Source organism: Elaeis guineensis, chromosome 10 (genome assembly GCF_000442705.2).
Source record: "Elaeis guineensis isolate ETL-2024a chromosome 10, EG11, whole genome shotgun sequence".
Classification (NCBI taxonomy): Eukaryota; Viridiplantae; Streptophyta; class Magnoliopsida; order Arecales; family Arecaceae; genus Elaeis; species Elaeis guineensis.
This window is the reverse complement of record NC_026002.2, coordinates 71,520,645-71,541,253: the sequence shown is the minus strand read 5'-3', so window position 1 is coordinate 71,541,253 and position 20,609 is coordinate 71,520,645. Positions and strand designations below refer to the sequence as shown.

The 20,609-nt window shown below is 38.5% G+C and overlaps 1 pseudogene; it reads right to left on the bottom strand.

Annotated features, from left to right (window-relative positions):
• The window catches only part of LOC105037411 (granule-bound starch synthase 1, chloroplastic/amyloplastic-like), a 2,654-nt pseudogene extending 610 nt beyond the window's left edge, over positions 1–2,044 (bottom strand).
• Positions 2,045–20,609: the final 18,565 nt, after the last annotated feature.

The following is a 20,609-nucleotide window of genomic DNA, read 5'->3' as shown; positions in this document are numbered from 1 at the left end:
TTTTCCTGCAAGACAACTTATGGTTCCATACCCATCAATAAAATCGAAGGAAGACATGAAATGATCTAGGAGATCAAGAAGTTCAAAATTCAAAAAGGCAAATCGGCCCTGGTATGCAATATTGTGGATGCAGAAAATCACCTAAAAACAATGTCAAACCAATGCTCAGCCTAGTTGTTTGATATCTGTACTAATAACTAGGAACAAGATAATATTCAGACTACAAAGAAAGCTCACCTTGGCACTCATGTAAATGCCATTTGGTTTATAGATACTCTTCAAGTAATAAGGAAGAAGAGCAGTGTGCCAATCATTAGCAATAAACACAACATCTTCTCCTGCACAAAAAATCCACAAACTGAAGCCAAGAGAAAAGACTTGAATATGATATATTAGAAGTTTGACATTGTTAACTTGTGAGAAGTAGCAATTAAACTACATACCATATAATTCAGAGAAATATTTGCTGTTACTGAGATTCAGAACTCTTGGAGCTTCCAAAGCTGCCTGAAAGCAACAATTACAATTATTTTTTTCTTGAGCAAAAACAAATACACATTATTACTTTCAAAAGTTGTAGGAAAAAATTTTGCAAAATCTTAGTACATGGTGAAGTTGGAAAGCACTAGGGAATATTTTTGTAAGATTTTACTGTAACATTATAAAATGATCCAGAATAGTCATGACAAGGGAATTTTCACATTTTATTTCAAATATACAGTTGCTAAGGAAAAGTGAAGCATAGCATGGAAAGGAATGATGAAACTCTAAAATCCTCTGCAAACTAAGCCACTTGTGAATCACAAGATTTAACAAATTGCTGAAGACTGAAAAGTGTTGTCACATCTTTTCCATCAAAGAGTTCAAAGTTAAGGCCTAACAAACTTAACAGTAGGTGAAGAATTGTGGTTGGCGCAAGCAGCTCTGCGTAAGACTGCAAATGGGTCGGGTTGACCCGTGACTCAACCCAGCCCGACTCGCTTAGATCCGATCCGACCTATTTTAAAGGATCCATGGGACTAGGTCGGACTTTAAAATTGGATCCGTTCAATATTTCGGATCGGATCTTAATTTGTTAAATTAGGACCCGACCCGACTCGACCCAATCTAAATTCACCATTGAATTCAATATGTAAACTATAGAGCAAATAGAGTGGGATTAGAATTTCAAATGCTATTGTAGTATTATTATTTTTTATATAATTTTATTCAATTTGATTGTGAGATTTTGAGAAATTACTTATAAATTAATAGTCAAAGTAATATTTATTTTTTTTATCATAAATTTCGTATATGTTAGTTTATCATACGAATTGAGTTCGATTAGAATTTGGGCCCGAGCCAGATCTAAATTTTTTAGATTGAGATAGGATTATACATGGACACGATCCGACCCAAAAGATCCAATGGGGCAGACTTTTTGATCATGGATCCGACCCGATCCGATCTGATTTTCAATTGGACTGGGTCTAGGTCTAACATTAGGACCCGATCAAAGAACTGGATCGGATCGAGATCACTCACGACCCGGTCCGACCCGACCCATTTGCACCCCTAGCTCTACATAGCAAGAGTAACACAACACAAAGCAACACCTTATGTTCTGAATACCAAGAGAGGCAACTTATTTGCCATTCCCAGTATTCACGACATGCAAACTCAGTGTGGTTTTTTGTGCTAGAGATCAGCAAGTAATATGCATGCTCTGATAAATGTAAAACTTTAGTCTCATTTTTTCACAAAGATGCCATAGAAAAATATTGTTTCACAAGAGTTTATTTTAATTCATTAGCAATACAATCCACACATATGTATCTGTTTCTTAAAGAAGAATAACATTCAAGAGATCAATAGTAAAACTTTTATATTAACTGGGAGAGGGAAATTGCTCACCAAGCACAAAAGACAGAAACACAGCTGGTTGTCTTCATAATCTGTTCCAGCATTAGGACCATATAGTTTTCCTCCAGTTTTTACCCATATCTAAGGGATTATAATTAAAAAAAGGCACCTTGAATTCCTTCGATAAGCCAGACGCCATCATCCCCTTCCTCCGTCGCTGCACCGGCCTCTCCCCATGCCAGTTCCGTGCCTTCATCCACCGCCCCCCACTATCCTCACCACTGACATCTGCACCAACCTCCTCCCCAAGCTCAAGCTCCTTGAGTGCCTCCTACTCTCCCTCGGCCCCACCAAGGAGCTCACCTACCTCGCCACCACCTCCGACACCACCTTCGACTACAGCGCCGCCTGCCTCGCCCTCGCCGTCAACCTCCTCTGCTCCCTCCTCCCCCCATCCGACCTCGGTGCCGCCATTGCCGCCCTCCGCTGCTGCTCCTAGCTCCTCACCATCAAACCCGACAAGGTCCTCTCCCGCAACATCGACCTCCTTCGCCACTGCGGCCTCGACCCCTCCATGGTCATCGAAAAAGCCCCTAACCTCTTCATCCTCAAGCCCGACATCCTCGACACCCCCTTCGCCGCCGTGGAGGAGGATCTCGGCATCGCTAGCTCCTCAGACTGCTACCTGGATGCCGTCAACCTGGCGGCCTCCATGCCTAAAGAGGACTTGCTAAAGAAGGTGGAAATGCTTGTCGATTATGGATTCAGCGAGAAGGAGAAGCTCACCTTGATCTAGGAGATGGGGGGTGCTGGGGAGCGATGCAGAAGGTTGGGGCGGGTGCGCGCGATAGAGGGCAGCATAGAAAAATGCCATGGGCACCAGGATGGTGGGGAGGGGTGCATTAGGGAGCCCAAGGCAGAGGAGTCGCGGGTGCCCGAGATGGATGGGGGGGGGTTTGGGGGGGACCACGGGCCAGCACCGGTTGGGGGTGCCCGGGGGGGGGGGGGGGACCGTCGGGGAAGGGGGAGGAGGCGGCACAGTATGGGTGGGGAGGTCAGGGGTGGGGAAGGCAGGCATTAGTGGGGTGGGGCATGAGCACCGATTGGGGGAGGGGCGGGGGGTGGGCGAAGATCGTTGGGGAGGGGAGAGGGGGTGGCACGGGAGTGGGACGGGTGGGATGGGAGGCGGTGGGACAGAAGCAGCAATTGGGTGTGGGGGACGGGGCGTAGGGGAAGATCGTCGGAGAGGGGTAGAGGTGGGATGGATAGAGAGACAAAAAAATAAAATACCGAAAGTAGAGCATGCAGTAATATTATTATTTTATTTAATCAAGAAAGATGGAGTTGGTATTTTTTTTTTTTTTTTTTTTTTTGATGCTCTTTTTTTTGACGCCAGTCATTTTCGATCAATGTTTAACATATTTTTTAATAAATTTAAGTTATTCATATTTATCATTAATATATTTAATTTACTCATATTTAGTCATTAAAATATCAGTTAAAAATTAATTACAATATTTTTATATTTGACAAATATGGTATACATAATTTTTTTTTTAAATTTAATTTTTTACCCACGTATGTAGTTTACGTGACTAAAAAGTATGGATGTATATGATTTTTTTTATAATATTTCGATCGTATCTTGAAATGATTCTTTTAATATTTTTTGTACGAGAGATGAAAATATTTAGGATAATGTCCCACATACTTTCAGATTTGATCATTTTTATTTTTTACTATTCTATAAATTTTTTATAATTTTTTTATAATAAAATTTTTATTTATATATATATATATATTTTTTAAATTATCTTAAAAATTTTTTAAGCCGTGTTCCAATAATCTAATATGTATTTTTCTGAATTGTGATTAAAAAGATAACAGGGTACTAGGTATTCATTTCATTGGATATATTGGATAATATGTAAAAATAATTTTTCTGCAAATTGTTTTTGCTTGTTACATGATTAGTAGGTTTCTGTGTTCAGAAAAATAATGCATGCCTTTAAGAACATGTCCTATTGCTAAGATACCAGAAACTTCAAGTATTCTAAAAGTTGCTTATTTGAGTTTCTTTAGATTTGCTAGACCACATTGTTGGTGTAACAGCTTGAAGCATAATCATGAGCATAGTATAGTCAAGGCATGAGTTGAGAAAAGCATTGTTATCTAATCTCTTCACATGTTTGGTAGAATTGCTGCAGATGAAAACTATTGCGTGCAAAAGGTTCGGCATATCTTTTGTCTTATATGTTTTTAGCCTTTCCAGCCATTTTATGATTTATGTCTTTCCCCTGGTTCTGCATGAGTTTGGTCATCATATCTAAAGTTTCCATTACACTCTGAAATGGCTGTGCATTAATGTTGCAGATGTTGGCATGCTAAGTTGTGATCTTATACAACCTTTTCTCTGCATACCGCTTGCTGATATGTTGTACCTCCTTTAAGTATTGGCTTAATGTTTATTTTTTCCCTGCTGTTACACATTCCCTTTCTTTCCTGCTATTGTACATGCCGGAAGAGCGTGAGGCGCACTACACAAACATATCGCCAAGATTGGTAAAAATTTCCTTGGAATATCATCAGTTTACTGCACCATACATCTTGCCTGATAAATTAACGAAGTGTTGTGGACTTAACAATCAAATTCATGCAGTCATAATTTCAATCTGCAAATTGAATGTGCAGCAGAATTTAATTATTTATGTTTTTATCTGGAACCTCCCTTTGAAATTCTAGCTAAACTAATTTGCACCTCAAAGTTCTCAGTGCTTGGCTGGGTCCAATGCTTATTCGACTTTAATGATCCAATGCCATATGGAGCCCTGGAGTATGCTCATCCAAGGCATCACAGCAGAATTTAATTATTTATCTCGAGTCTTACACGAGCAAGGCATCAAAAGCTGTGATAACCCGGCCTGTTGGGCCTAAAATCCATCCAGAAAAAAAAAAAGAACAAAAAGGGGAAGAAGACTCCCGATCGGAGTCTTCTCCTTCCTCAGTTTCGATTGAAAATCGGAGTTCTAGAGCCATTGAAGGACCCTAGAATGAGCCCTATAAGAATTCCCCTCCTTTCCTCCGTGAGAGGACATAGCAATCACCGACGATAGCCAGTATTTTCTCTCCAATTTCTCCGATTGAAGCCACGGCCCCTTGATTCGTGCTCGCCGCGATTTCTTGCCGACGGGATCACCGGAGGCTGAGGTAAGCCCTTCTTCCTCTTCCTCTCTCCTTTCTCTTTTTTTTCGTGCCTCTGTGCACAACTGCCACGGGTGTCACCGGATTTCATCGGACAAGGGACTCCCCTGTTTAGTCTCTTCTTCTCTTTGATTTTCCAGCGCCGGCGATCACTGCCGACCGCCGGCCTTGGCCTCTCCGAACTCAAGAGGGTTTCCCTCTACCACCGGCCTTCGCCGTGCCGGCTGCGGTCTGGACGGTCGGTCAAAGGGAGGGGACTTGTCGGTCCCCTATTTCAGCCAGGGAAGACCACGAGAAGAAAAGAAAAGAAAAAGGAAGGAAAAAGAAAAAGAGAAAAAGAAAAGAAAAGAAAAAGGAAGGAAAAAAAAAAGAAGAAAAAAAAAGGAGAGAGAGAAAGAGAAAGAGAGAGAGACTTTTTCTCTATGTTCTCTCTCTTGGATTTTTTTAGGATTAATGGATTTTAAAAATAAAAATAATAATAATAATAAAAATAATAATAATAATACAAGAGGAGTTTCCATGGATTAATCCAAAAATCCTGGACGCTGTCATCTAGTTAATCCATGTGAGGATATTGGATTTTAAAAATTTTTATTTTTTTATTTGATAAAATTTTGATCAAAAATATGATATTTGACGTACTAGATTCAGAAAAAGATTTTCAAGATTTCTAGGATCTCTAGTTTGAATTTTTTTTTTGAGGTAAGTAGTATTTTACTTTTATTGAATTTATCTGATAAATTATAAATTTAAATTATATTAATTCATGGCATGCTGTGATTGAAAATATTTGTTGAAATTAATTATGATTGAAAATAATTGTTGAAAATTATTTATGATTGAAGATATTTGTTGAAAATTATTATGATGATGTATGATCATAAAGAATGATATGATTGATTTACTCGAATATCACTTATTTATATTATTATCGAAATAATATATGAATTGGAAGATGATATAAATTGACAACCTGGCTATGTAAAGGATCCTGCCAATGGGGGCATATATGTTGGCAAATGATTTGTCTTGAGGATTTATGTCGCCAGCGAGACCAGCGACAAACCGCCAGCGAGACCAGCGGTTCTGAAGGACTTTGCTGCTAGATGATTCACAGCCTACCGCAAGAAGATACGCGGTATTATGATCTTGCCATAGAAAAAATATGGTCATAGTTCATGATTGGTAAGAAGAACTTAAGAAATTTGATGAATTTAAGATGATAAGCATAATTTAAAATTATGATGAATTAAAAATTTTATATATGATTGATAGTGTGATGAATTAAATTATGAATTTATGAATTTATATATTAATTTTGTTATTATCAGTAAATCGATATGTACAGTATTATTGCCTGATTTATTCAGTTAAAGGTATACACTGCTTACTGGACTATTTTAGCTCATGATGAGTTTATATTTTTTTTCTTTACAGATCCAGAAAATTAGAGTGATGCGAGGGATTTTGGTGGAGAGAGTGATTAGAGATGGAGTTAGCTTATTTGATTTAGGATTTTCTCAGAATTGATGCAAGATTTTTATTTTAAGTGTTGACTTTGTCAGATAATTATTTTTTTTTTTGACACTGAATTTTGATTTATTATTTGAACTAAGGTTTGATCATTAAAATTGAAATTTATTTAACTTTATGTGTATGATATCATGATGAGATGCCTTGCATGCTTATAAGAAAAGTTTCTTATGAGTATGCGGCGATTGCCATGACCTTCGACTCACAATCTTGGATCGGAGGTGTGACAATTTATATGGTATCAGAGCATAAGTAGATAGATAAAGATATGTAGAATAGAGTGAGCGAGTGATGGGTAGATATTAGAAAATTTGAGAGATTAGTTATGATGATTATGATTTGACCTGTCTTAAGTAAGTTTATAACTTTATTAAGGATAAGTTATCATCCCAAATTTGTCATAGGTCAATATGCCTCCACGATGAATGAAGAATACTCAAGGAGTGGTAGGAGGGACATCAAATCCACTTGGTGATAACACTTCCCAATTGAATAGTGGCACATCTCAGCAGGAGGGAATCATTGACCCTACTGAAAATACTCCAACACTGCAGGAAGAGCCGAACATGACTCAATTAATGCAAACTCTGATCGGAGTAGTACAAACACAGCAACAGTTACTTCAACAACAACATGCGCAGCCACATCAGCATCCTCCACTGACACCTGGATATGGAGAACATCCGATGCAGAGAAACAACATCATCGAGTTTAAAAAGCTGGCTCCTCCAGCCTTCAAAGGGACCATCGAGCCACTGAAAGCTGATAATTGGATTATGGAGATGGAGAAGGCATTCATCGTGCAAGAATGCCACGATGATGAGAAGATCCGCTACACAGCATATCTGTTACAAGATGAGGTATACAACTGGTGGCGTATACTTGAACAAAAATATGAACATAATAGGATACCACTCACTTGGAAGAGATTTCGAGGTAAATTCTTTGACAAGTACTTTCCTCAAAATGTCAGAATACAGAAAGAGCAAGAGTTCATTCATCTGAAACAGAAAAACAGATCCGTTGTAGAGTATGAAGGTAAATTCACGGAGTTAGCCAAGTTTGTTCCAAGATTAGTTGAAATTGAGCAAGATAAAGTATATAAATTTGAAATGGGATTGAAGATAGAAATTAGAAAATAAGTTATACCCTATGAGTTAACTACTTATGCCTCAGTTGTGAATAAAGCTCTAATAATTGAGAGAAAAATTAATAAAGCACATGCGGAGAGAGAACGGAATCAGAAGAAGAGAAATAGGTTTGGTGGAACTCAAGGACGAAATCAGAATAATAAGGGTCCAGCAAAGAAGCCAGTAAATGATAAGAATCGTGAGAATGAGATGGCTACATATTCGAGATGTGGTCGAAGAGAGCATGAGTCTTCTAATTGCCCATGGAATACTGTTTCTTGTTTTAGCCGTGGACAGAAGGGACACAAAATTGCAGATTGCCCCCAGAGGAATGAGAATAGATTCACACAAATAAAGGATGGAGGTCAAAAGCCAAAAACTCAAGGAAGGATTCTATGCACTCACACAATAGGATGCTCAGGCCTCTAATGCTGTGGTGACGGGTATCATTCCTGTATCTGATATTTATGCTTCTGTTTTGTTTGATTTTGATGCTACACACTTTTTTTATATCCACTACTTTTATTAGACAACATAACATAGTATGTGAACCTATGAAAGGATATTTTTATCGTAAATAAATTTTTGGATGTATTCATTGATGATTTATCCGAACTACCACCGGACAGAGAAATTGAATTTACCATTGAGTTGGCACCCAATGCCGGTCCGATTTCTAAAGCTCCTTATCGAATGGCTCCCATAGAGTTGAAGGAGTTAAAAGATCAATTACAGGATTTGTTGGATAAAGATTTTATAAGACCTAGTGTATTTTCTTGGGGAGCTCCAGTCTTGTTTATGAAAAAGAAAGATGGTAGTATGAGACTTTGTATCGACTATAGAGAGTTGAATAAGATCACTATCAGAAATAAGTATCATCTACCTCGAATCGATGATTTGTTTGATCAGCTGCAAGGTGTACAAGTTTTTTTCTAAAATTGATCTTCATTCAGGATATCATCAGTTAAAAATTAAAGCAGAGGACATACCAAAGACTGCATTTAGAACTCGTTATGGATATTATGACTTTTTAGTGATGCCATTTGGGTTAACCAATGCTCCAGCGACCTTCATGGATTTAATGAACAGAATATTCAAATTCTACCTTGATAAATTTGTTGTCGTATTTATTGATGATATCTTGTTATATTCAAGAAGCAAATTGAAGCATGAAGAATATTTACGGTGTGAAAAATTCAGTGCAGGGGTAAAATGATAATTTTAAAATTTTTTTAAAATTATATTTTTACAGTAAAAAAATATTAATTAATCTAATTAATTAATATGAATTTACCTTACACTAGGATCTAAATATGATATATAGCATGCATGCATTTAAATTTGAAATTCAAATTCGAACAGTAAATACTTTACTGTAATGTGTTCAGAACACAATACCTTTGTGCGGGTAGTAGATTACCGTAATCTGATCACCATCAGGAGAGTCTGATCATTGCAATATAGCCACACAGCATGTCTGACCTCTGCAGATCATCCACACGAAGCTCTCGATCTGATCGACTCCTCACGAGTGTTAGCTCGTGTTAGAGCTTTTTTGACGGTCGATGCTGATCGAACTACTTCGATCGATGTCTGTCGATTCTTCGGATGCTCCGAATCATCAATAAATGTGCTTGAGAGGATGTTGAAGATCTTTCTGAGATTTTGTGGGCTCACGACACTCGTAACTCACTTTCTCACTTCCCAAACCCCAGGCTTAAACTCTAGGGAATTCACCAGAAACCTTGCACCCACTTTTTTTTCTTTTCTCTCTTTTTCTCTTGGAAGGATATGGACTTCCTTCTCACGCACAAGACTTCTCACGCCCCAGAATTTTTCTCCAAAAATTTTCTTCTTTCACGCCCCACTCTTCTCCTCCTTTTATAACAACGTCAAACGTCTTATCCAAAAGAAAGGATAAAGATGAGTAATTGCACATTTGAATTCAAATCAAATTTTGAATTCAAATGGACACCAACTCATCCCTTATCCACTAAAGATGTGAGGCATGGCTTAAATTGTGCATGGAGAGATTTCATGAGAAACCTTTTCTCATGTAATAAATGAGGCGTAAAAAAAGGGATAAGGTGCAAAGATTGATTGCCCATTCAAATTCAAACTTTATTTTGAATTTGAATGGCAACCAATCATCCTTATCCATTCTTATGGCACATTAAAGTGGGGCATGGAGGGGGCTTGGCATGAGGAAATAATTCATGAGAAGGAACTTCTCATGAATTCAAATGGGTGCAATGGAAGTGAGGTGGCGCATGGAGATTGGGTCAAGGTGGTTTAATTATTTAAACCAACCTAATTGAACCAAATAAGTTAGGTCCAATTAGATTAATTTAAATCCAACTTAATTAGACTTAATTAGGCTCAATAAAATCTTAATCAAATCAGAAATTGACTAAGCCCAACCCCTGATCAAATCAGAGACCAAACCATCTCGACGATTAGGTCAACTCTTAACCTAATCAGGTCAAACCCAATTGAATCTAATTCAATTGGACTTGATCCAAAAATAATTACTCAATCAAATTGAGTTAATTAGCGATCAAATCACTAATTAAACCTCTCATAAATACTGAGTCCAAATTCGATGGGCAATCGGACATCAGAATTCATCGATATGTAACCCTAATCGAAAAGTCTCAACCAATGGGACTCTTGACCCCGGTACCCATAAGGTGTGGAACTCATGATCAGAGAATCCTGATTCTCGATCACTGAGTCCCAAACATGTAGGATTCTATATCAGCCATCAGATCAGATAGGAACCTCTAATGTGTGTGACCCCGCAGGTTCGAACCTAAGCCGGTAGCACAGGAACCAATTTCTGTACTAATCGAAGTGACCATCTAGCAATGGTACCCGACATCCGGATAGGTTGAAAAGTCACAATCGCAATACTCAGAACCTATATGAATATGGTTACTATATAATTCATCCTTTTGACCCCTGTGTTTAGGATGACTCAGGGTTAAACTGTCAACCCTGATCAGATCATCCGAATCATGCTCAACTCAAACAGTCCTGTGACTCCTCACAAGGACTACCTTGGTCAAGGTTTTGCTAAATTGAAACATGACTGTACACAGCTCCTAAACTAGAGTGGTCAATCCCATCTTCACACACACACCGACAAGTCAAGTACTTGACTACACCCAGCAGCCTTCCATCATTGAATTAGAAATTCAGGTAGTCCAGTGCCTAAGTGCAGTGAGTTGCTTGCAAGTCATCGTGGCGGTCTCAGGTCGGAGGAATATTTATACCCATATTCCATCGGAGTAAATCTTGACAGCAAAAATAGCTCCGGAGTCGATCACGTTCAGTACAGATGTACCCTTACATCTCACCTGTATGCCATACCAGTGTCTCCACACTCATTGGTTAAGAGGATAACCAACTTATATGGCACACAACGACCTATGCTTGATAAATATTATCGTCCTTGGTAACAACGTATCATTTGGTCGCGAACAGATTTAAGGACTAAACGACAAATTCTCTTTTGTCGAGTCTAAATAGTCCTAAGGACTTCACCACAACATAGGAGTTCATTAGAAGATGAAATATTTTATGATGAAAAATATCAAAATAATTTTTATTAATTCATAATTCATGTACAAATATAAAAATGAGCACAACCATCAACAGGTTGACGATTGGCTTTGGGACACTATTCCCAACAATCTTCCACTTGGCCTAAAGTCAATCGGTGCAGTATCTAATACCCATCTTCGACTTGTAGTTGTCGAACTCCTTTACTGCAATGGCTTTAGTGAATAGGTCAGCCAGGTTCTTCTTCCCGTCGATCTTCTGAAGATTGACGTCACCTCGATCCATAATTTTTCGAGTAAGATGGTAGCGGTGCAGAATATGCTTCGTCTGCTGGTGTGCCTTTGGTTCCTTCGTCTGAGCAATGGCTCCAGAGCTGTCACAGTAGAGCAGAACTGGACCAACAAGGGAGGGTGCTACTCCGAGCTCGGTGATGAATTTTCTCAGCTACACCACTTCTTTGGCAGCATCTGATGCAGCGACATACTCCGCCTCGCAAACTGAATCAGCCACTGTGTGCTGCTTGAAACTTTTCCAGCAGATAGTCCCACCATTAAGGGTAAAAATAAATCCTGACACACTTTTACTATCATCGTGATCAGACTGGAAACTAAAATCTGTAAACCCTATAAGTCTCAAGTCCGATTCACCATAAACAAGCCACTGGTCCTTAGAATTTTTTAAATACTTCAGGATGGTTTTAACAACCTTCCAGTGATTCTCCCCTGGATCAGATTGGTATCTACTCACTACCCCTAGTGAGTATGCCATATCTGGTCGTGTACATGTCATGGCGTACATGATAGATCCCACTGCTGAAGCATATGAAATTCTACTCATACACTCTCTCTCTTGAGGTGTTGTCGGACAATCCCTCTTCGAGAGAGAAATTCCATGGCCTATCGGTAGATAACCTTTCTTGGAATTCTCCATGCTGAACCTCTTCAGCATAGTATCTATGTACGTGGACTGAGATAATTCAAGTAACCTTTTAGATCTATCCCTATAGATCCTCATCCCTAGGATGTAGGAAGCTTCTCCCAGATCCTTTATGGAGAACTGTGACGACAGTCAAATCTTTATTTCCTGTAATGCAGGGACATCATTCCCGATTAAGAGAATGTCATCCACATACAATACAAGAAATACTACTACTGGACCATTAGCCCACTTATAAATGCAAGGCTCTTCTCCGTTCTTAACGAAGCCATACGTCTTGATCATCTTATCAAAACGTATGTTCCAACTCCGTGATGCCTGCTTAAGTCCTTAAATGGACCTCTGTAGCCTGCACACCTTAGACTCATCTGTGGATGTGAATTCTTCAGGTTGTATCATATACACCTCTTCATCCAGCTTTTCGTTTAGGAAAGCTGTCTTCACATCCATCTGCCAGATTTCATAATCCAGATGGGCAACTATTGCAAGCATAATCCGAATGGATTTGAGCATTGCCATAGGAGAAAATATCTCGTCATAGTCTATACCATAACGTTGACGATATCCCTTGGCAACCAGACGAGCTTTATAGATTTTCACCTTTCCGTCTGTGCCTCTCTTCCTCTTGAAGACCCACTTACACCCTATGGATTTTACTCCTTCGGGTGGGTCAACCAATGTCCACACATCGTTGACCTTTATGGACTCCATTTTGGATTTCATGGCCTCTAGCCATTTCTCAGAGTCGGGTCTCTACATTGCATCCATGTAGGTGATCGGATCCTCATCATTTTCATCAAGTTTGATAGGATCGCCGTCCCGGACCAAGAAACCATAGTATCTGTCTGGTTGACGTGGTACTCTACCAGATCGCCTTAAGGGTGCTTGAACAATGGGCTCCAGATCTGATCTAACCAAATCCGATTCAGGTTCAGCAACTTGTGTCGATTTTTTCACCTGTCGAATTTCATCAAGTTCGATCTTAGAGGCAACAGTCCCTTCACCAAGGAATATCTTTTCCAAAAAGATTGCCTTAAGGCTGACAAACACTTTTTGCTCATCAGCTAGGTAGAAGTAATACCCTTTGATCTCTATTGGGTACCCTATAAAATTACACTTGTCAGACCTAGGTCCAAGCTCGTCCGTAATTAAACGTTTAACATAAGTTGGACACCCCCAAACCCTAAGGTGCGAGAGTACTGGCTTACGTCCTATCCATATCTCATATGGCATTTTGGTTACAGACTTACTCGAAACTCTATTTAGAAGGTAACAAGCCGATTCGAGCGCATATCCTCAGAGGGAGATTGACAGACCAGCAAACCCCATCATGAATCGAACCATGTCCAACAAGGTCCGATTCCTCCTTTCAGATACACCATTATGTTGTGGTGTTCCAGGAGGAGTCTACTGAGAGAGAATCTCATTCTTCCCAAGATATGTTAGAAAATCATTGGAAAGGTATTCACCTCCTCGATTAGATCAAAGAGTTTTAATACACTTTCCAGTTTGTTTTTCTACCTCATTTCGGAATAGTTTGAATATTTCAAATGACTCCAATTTATGCTTCATTAAATAGACATACCCATACCTCGATAGGTCGTCTGTGAAGGTTATGAAGTAGAAATATCCACCTCTTACACTTGAGCTCATGGGTCCACATACATCAGAATGTACCAGACCCAAGAGTTCACTGGCTCGCTCACCTTTTTCAGTAAAAGGTGATTTGGTCATTTTACCAAGAAGACAGGACTCACAAGTTGGAAGTGATTCACAATCATCTACTTCAAGAATTCCTTCTTGAGCCAATCTGTTTATCCTGTTCTTATTGATATGACCTAGCCTACAGTGCCAAAGGTAGACTTCTGACACATTATCTATTCTAAGACGTTTACCGGAGGTTTGAACCATATTAACAGGTTGTGATAGAAAGTAAATTTCATTATTAAGTTGTCCAACAAACATTGTAACACTATTCAAAATGATATTACAAACGTTTCTTTTTATTAAAAATTGATAACCGTTCATGGCCAAAAGGCCTATAGAAATAATATTTAATAAAAAGCTTGGACAATAGTGACATTCACTCAGAATTATGTTTCGAGAATTGATTACAAGGTTCATGATTCCTAATGCAAGAACTGAAACTTTGCTTCCATCTCCAACGTTCAGGAATCTCTCGCCTTCATCAAATCTCCTACTGACCTGCAGACCCTGCATCGAATTGCAAATATGATAAGGGCTTCCGGTATCCAATACCCAGGCAGTAGTGTCACAAATGAAAAAGTTGCAAGGTGTTATCATATAAGTACCTTGCTTCTTCTTCGGCCTGTTCGGGTCCAGGGAGGCAATGTATAGAGGACAGTTCCTCTTCCAGTGCCCCTGCTTCTTGCAAAAGAAGCACTCCGCCTGGCTCTGGTCGGGCTTGCATTTCTTGGTTTGACCCTGTGCAGACATCCCAGTATGTGGTTGCACCTTCTTATTCTTCTTCTTCTTGTTCTTCTTCCCTTTCTTAAAGGGTCGACGACCAGAAGAAGACCCTCCCACAATATTTACCGACTCCTTATAGAGCTGGTGGTCCTTCTCAAAGTTCTGCAGCAACCCCAACAAGTCGTGGTAGTTCACTGCAGGCTTTGTCATTCGAAAATGAGTAAGGAAGGGAAGGTAGGACATGGGCAGAGAATTAAGGATCGCATCCTTACCGAGCTGCTCGTGCAGGAGAAAGCCCAATTTACTTAGGCGCTTAATCATTTCGATCATGTACAGTACATGATCAGTGACTGAGGCTCCATCCCTCATTCGAGCATTAAAAATGGTACAACTAGTTTTGTGCCTTTCAACGTCGTCAGGCGTGCCAAAGGAGTCGTTCAACATTTGAAGCATCTCCTGTGGCTGGGCGTTCTCGAACCTACGGCTGAAATCATCATTCATTGCCGCCAGCATAATGCACCGAACGGTGGTGCGGTCGTTGAGCCACTTCTGGTAAGTATCTCGGACCATCCCTCGAGCGTTCGGGGCTGGCTCCTCAGGTGCAGGATCCGTTACTACATAAAGGATCCGTTCATGCTCAAGGATGATTTTTAATTTTCGATACCAGCTATCGAAATTAGGTCCCATGAGCTTGTCATTATCTAATAATGACCGGAGGGACAGGGTAGTGGCCATAGCTGCATAAAGAAAAATCAGACCTCAATTAGTACATAAATTATTAATACTAAAGATTTGGACTTTAGTCTAAAGTTTCTCCCAGTATTTTTACGAATTGGTAGCCTCAACCTCCAATTCGAGGAATTACTTTAATTCCTTAGTGGGTACTAGAATCCACACAGACTACACACGAGCCCAACTTTGGTTGGTCAACCCATGTGCATCTATGGGTAGGTTCATAACCAGTTGTTTCTCTAAACAACTTCTAGTAATTGATTTTGCCCCAGAACCTAATCAGTAGGCTTTGGCCTCCACTGAAAAGATCTGGTTAGGTCCAACCATTAATATGATTTGATTTGATGAATCGGACCAATAAATGATCAGGCCCGACTTTGGCCGGTCAACCTGATCACCATCAGAAAGACTCAAACCAAATTATCATAGTATGAATGATAATTCCATTAGTCAATAAGCACCAAGCCTTTGGGCCTCCAATGATTATTAAACTAATGGACTCATTATCACTCACTTAATGGGAGGCTATGACTTAGTTATCAATATAACTTAATCATTTTTAGGGACCTAATAATTTTTGAAGATTTTATTAAAAGATAGATGAGAAAAAAATATCTAGCCAATTTCAATCCTCCCACTGACTTCACCAAGTCATATTAAAAAGAATTTAATTAAAGCTGGCATTAGAAACACCTAAATCAGTCAAACTGATTTACCTAATGACATGGGTGAGCCCTAATCACCAAGTGATCTAATCAAAACCTAATTCACCAGGTTGGCCAGGTAAGTGAGATCAGTGGTGGGGATATGCCATTAACTCGTCAGAGATCGAATCACTGCGAGTAGCTCCCGCTTAAAAATCACTAGTCAAAATGTCAAACTTACCTTAGACACCAACCGGTTCATTAGTTTTAATTTGATCAATTTAGTAAATAGGGTTCCACCGTGTAGCCATGAATTAAGTCCATCTTGGTCTAGTTAAAGACATGGATCCATTCAACTACAACTATTGGAGTTGAGTCTAGAGTATCTTTGACCTAATCTAATTCAACTTTTGATTAGATTTGATCAATTACTCTAATTTAGTCCATTTCTTTAAGCTAACCTTAGGTCTAACCCAATTATGGACCTAATCCATCTAACCCACTGACCCACAAGTTTATGCAATTGTCTTAGATCTTAATTTATAATTCTAGACCTACTAGACAACACTTAATTCTTTTAATTAAGTATTTGGGCTGATGGGTCAGGGTTTGGCATTTCGAAAATAATTTTCAAATTTGAAAGGTTTTATTTTCTGTTCACCAAATATGTTGACTCATTTCACAAATAGATCAGCACATTTCATAAATAGCAATCCTATTGCTAATTACATAACAAAAAATAACTCAATCAAAATAAATCATGAATATTTCTTTAGATCTAATCTAACACATTCATGATAAATTTTACAATTGAACCTTTACAATTAATTCCTTTCGCTGCTTTATCTGCATGGGATATAATTACAGCAGCACCCCTACCGCCATAGGAGACCCCATCGAATGGGAGGAGAGGGCCTTTAAACCCTGCTTTTCTCCTATGACCGGACGGCCATGGCAACCAACCCAATTCGATTACTTGCTACTTGGATCAAGTATATCTAAATATACCAATTTTAAAATTTAAATTTTAAATTTTGAATTTCAAATTTTAAATAAATTTTAAATTTTAAATTTCAAATTTTAAATTTTTGAATTTCAAATTTTGAATTTTAAATTTTAAATTTTAAATTTTAAATTTAAAATTTTAACAAAATTTCAAATTTTGAATTTTAAATTTCAAAATTCAAAATTCAAATTTTTGAATTTCAAATTTTTGAATTTTGAATTTCGAACAACTTTCAAAATTCAAATTTTAAATTTTTGAATTTCAAATTTTAAATTTAAACTTTTAGATTACAACTTAATCTATGCATGCAAATATATATATCATATCTAAGAACCCGCTCTGATATCATTTGTGGGAAATTCAGTGCAGGGGTAAAATGGTAATTTTAAAACTTTTTCAAAATTATGATTTTACAGTAGAAAAATATTAATTAATCTAATTAATTAATATAAATTTATCCTACACTAGGATCTAAATATGATATATAGCATGAATGCATTTAAATTTAAAATTCAAATTCGAATAGTAAACACTTTACTATAATGTGTTCAGAACAGAATACCTTTGTGCGGGTAGTAGATCACCGTAATCTGATCACCGTCGGGAGAGTCTGATCATCACGATGTAGCCACATAGCGTGTCTGACCTCTGCGGATCATCCACACAAAGCTCCCGATCTGATCGACTCCTTACGAGTGCTAGCTCATGTTAGAGCTCTTTTGACGGTCGATGCTGATCGAACTCCTTCGATCGATGTCTGTCGATTCTTTGGATGCTCTGGATCGTCAACAAACATGCTTGAGAGGATGTTGAAGATCTCTCTGAGATTTTATGGGCTCACGACACTCGTAGCTCACTTTCTTACTTCCCGAACCTCAAGCTTAAACTCTAGAAAATTCACCAGAAACCTTGCACCCACTTTTCTTTCTTTTTCTCTTGGAAGGATATGGACTTCCTTCTCATGCACAAGACTTCTCATGCCCCAAAATTTTTTTCCAAAAATCTTCTTCTTTCACGCCCGACTCTTCTCCTCCTTTTATAACAATGTCAAACGTCTTATCCAAAAGAAAGGATAAAGATGAGTAATTACACATTTGAATTCAAATCAAATTTTGAATTCAAATGAACACCAACTCATCCCTTATCCACTAAAGGCGTGAGGCGTGGCTTAAATTGTGCATGAAGAGATTTCATGAGAAACCTTTTCTCATGTAATAAATGGGGCATAAAAAAAGGGATAAGGTGCAAAGATTGATTGCCCATTCAAATTCAAACTTTATTTTGAATTTGAATGGCCAACCAATCATCCTTATCCATTCTTATGGCACATTAAAGTGGGGCATGGAGAGGGCTTGGCATGAGAAAATAATTCATGAGAAGTTTCTTCTCATGAATTCAAATGGGTGCAATGGAAGTGAGGTGGCGCATGGAGATTGGGTCAAGGTGGTTTAATTATTTAAACCAACCTAATTGAACCAAATAAGTTAGGTCTAATTAGACTAATTTAAATCTAACTTAATTAGACTTAATTAGGCTCAATAAAATCTTAATCAAATCAGAAATTGACTAAGCCCAACCCCTGATCAAATCAGGGACCAAACCATCTCGATGATTAGGTCAACTCTTAACCTAATCGGGTCAAACCCAACTGAATCCAATTCAATTGGATTTGATTCAAAAATAATTATTCAATCAAATTGAGTTAATTAGTGATCAAATCACTAATTAAACCTCTCATAAATACTAAGTCCAAATTCGATGGGCAATCGGGCATCAGAATTCATCGATATGTAACCCTGATCGAAAAGTCCCAACCAATGAGACTCTTGACCCCGGTACCCATAATGTGTGGAACTCATGATCAGAAAATCCTGATTCTCGATCACTGAGTTTCAAACATGTAGAATTTTACATCAGCCATCAGATCAGATAGGAACCTCTAATGTGTGTGACCCCGCAGGTTCGAACCTAAGCCGGTAGCACAGGAACCAATTCCTGTACTAATCGAAGTGACCATCTAGCAATGGTACCCGACGTTCGGATAGGTCAAAAAATCACAATCGCAACACTCAGAACCTACATGAATATGGTTACTGTATAATTCATCCTTTTGACCCCTATGTTTAGGACGACTCAGGGTTAAACTGTCAACCCTGATCAGATCATCCGAATCGTGCTCAACTCAAACAGTCCTGTGACTCCTCACAAGGACTACCCTGGCTAAGGTTTTGCTAAATTGAAACATGACTGTACACAGCTCCTAAACTGGAGTGGTCAATCCCATCTTCACACACGCACCGACAAGTCAAGTACTTGACTACACCCAGCAGCCTTCCGTCACTGAATTAGAAATTTAGGTAGTCCAGTGCCTAAGTGCAGTGAGTTGCTTGCAAGTCACCATGGCGGTCTCAGATCGGAGGGATATTTATACCCATATTCCATCGAAGCAAATCTTGACAGCAGAAATAGCTCCGGAGTCGGTCACGTTCAGTGCAGATGTACCCTTACATCTCACCTGTATGCCATACGAGTATCTCCACACTCATTGGTTAAGAGGACAACCAACCTATATGGCACACAACGACCTATGCTTGATAAATATTGTCATCCTTGGTAATAATGTATCATTTGATCGTGAACAGATTTAAGGACTAAACGACAAATCCTCCTTTGTCGAGTCTAAATAGTCCTAAGGACTTCACCACAACATAGGAGTTCATTAGAAGATGAAATATTTTGTGATGAAAAATATCAAAATAATTTTTATTAATTCATAATTCATGTACAAATACAAAAATGAGTACAACCGTCAACAGGCTGACGATTGGCTTTGGGACACTATTCCCAACATACGGTGTGTACTACAAATATTGAGGAAAGAAAAGCTTTATGCTAAATTAAAGAAGTATGATTTTGGCTGGACAAAATAGTCTTTTTAGGACAGATCGTGTCTAAAGATAAAATTTTTGTGGATCCAACAAAAGTGAAAGCTGTGATGTAGTGGAACAGACCTACAAATATTTTCGAGATTCAAAGCTTTCTGAGAATGGCGGTTATTACAGATGATTTGTAGAAGGATTCTCCTGCGTAGCTGTACCTTTGACTCATCTTACTCAGAAAGGGATTAAATTCGAGTGGATCGAGGATTGTGAACAGAATTTTCAAGAGTTAAAACAATGATTAGTTTCAGTCCCTATCCTAACTATACCAACAGAAAATGAAGAATTCACAATATATAGTGATGCATCTAAAAAAAGACTTGACAGTGTATTGATGCAATATGGTAAGATAGTGGCTTATGCCTCAAGATAATTGAAACCATATGAACAGAATTATCTGACACATGATTTGGAGTTAGCTGCAGTGATTTTTGCTTTGAAAATTTGGAGACATCATTTATACAATGCGCAGTGTGAAGTGTTTACTGATCATAAGAGTTTGAAGTATATTTTTACGCAGAAAGAATTAAACATGAGACAGAGAAAGTGGTTAGAACTGTTGAAAGATTATGACTTAACAATTCATTATCATCCCGAAAAAGCTAATGTTGTTGCTGATGCCCTTCGTAGAAAATTTATGAAAAATTTGACT